The sequence below is a fragment of the Pteropus vampyrus genome, unplaced genomic scaffold (assembly GCF_000151845.1).
Source record: "Pteropus vampyrus isolate Shadow unplaced genomic scaffold, Pvam_2.0 Scaffold300, whole genome shotgun sequence".
Taxonomy (NCBI): Eukaryota; Metazoa; Chordata; class Mammalia; order Chiroptera; family Pteropodidae; genus Pteropus; species Pteropus vampyrus.
The window spans coordinates 1,497,063-1,498,505 of NW_011889081.1; the positions used below are offsets into that span (position 1 = coordinate 1,497,063).

At 36.9% G+C, this 1,443-nt stretch overlaps 1 pseudogene; it reads right to left on the reverse strand.

The window, feature by feature from the left end:
• Positions 1-214: 214 nt before the first annotated feature.
• On the reverse strand, positions 215-798 carry LOC105303097 (annotated as a pseudogene).
• Positions 799-1,443: the final 645 nt, after the last annotated feature.

Below are 1,443 nucleotides of genomic sequence, written 5' to 3' on the forward strand. Positions count from 1 at the left end.
GTTTATTGCCAGACTTCTTCACTTTAATTAGCTACAAAGAATGATTTGTATATAATCAAAAATTGAGTGTCCAAGAGCTGTAGTGTCCAAGGGGCTTGGGCTTAAAAAATATTAGAGATCAAGATTTTATCAAATCCATGAACAAAATTTTAAAAAGCAGTCATAATATAAAATGGCAGCTCACAGTAATTTCTTCAAGTTTCATCTGCTTCAGAAGTTGATTCAATTCAGTTTGCTTCATTCTTGGAAGCCTCATCAAAATTCTCCACAAGATCTGGAAATTCATCATTGTCATCCTCTCTGGTAGCAAGTGGTGCTTGTCCATCCACAGATTGTTTGGGCAGAGCTTCAGCCAGTCTCCTTAAACTAGTCAAACTATCTGCACCAAGCTGTTTTAAGATGCTGGTAGGATTTCTGTCCGCTACTTTGTCTCAACACGGCCTACAATGGGGAAAATGTTTGTTGCCAGAGATGCCTGAACTTTAGGATTGTTAAAGTAGATTTCTATTCCTTGGTTTATGAACATATTCAACTCTTCAATACCAGAGATATTGTTTACCCTTAACTTCTTTAAGGAGAGCTGAAGTTTTTTTTATCATCTGCTCTAGCTGTTCTGTGAACCACCTTTCTGTGAGCAGTTCCTTTCCCACAAAGGCACACCTGTGTCTGCAGTTTGGTGAGTTTATCCTGGTTCATAGTAGTTTCTTTCATCTTGTTGGAGAGGAAATGGGTCCACACTGGGGACTAGGATTGGCGCTCAGGAGGTCTTGGGCAGATCACTGAGAATAAGCGCACATACTCGGGGACGCAAGATGATAACTAGAGTGCAAACCACTTTTTTACATTAATTCCTTTTTTAAAAGAGTTTTCTCAATACCATCATGTTCAAAACAAGTTTTACATAAACATGTTTATGAACTTTTATAAGAACAAGGTGTTTACAATTTAACAAAGTCAGGTAAAAACACACTATCAAAAGGAGTTTACTTTTGAGAGAGAAATGAGACATCCCTCACAAATTCCTGTACCACACACAGAACACAGAACTTCCATTTTATTAATTCTCTCTTTAACTGTGTTAAATTTCCTGTTTGACCCTTCCACTGAGTTTTTAATTTTGATCATGATATATTTTTCTAGTTCTAAAATTCCTATCGATTCTTTTTTAAAACTTTTCATAGCTTTTAAAATATAATTTCCACTTTTCCTGCCAAAATATTCAGGCTCAGTTTTTATCTTCTTGAATATAGCAAGCAGAATTGTTTTATAGCCTGTGTCTGCTTCTAATATCTGGGAGCCCCGTGGAGCTATTTCTACGGCCGGCTGTTCCTGTTGGTCCTTGTTGTTCTATCAAGTCACCTCATGAGCCCGATTAACTCTATGCTAGATATTGTATTTGAAAAATTATTTGTAGACAATTTGGGGCCTGGAATGATGCTGTAT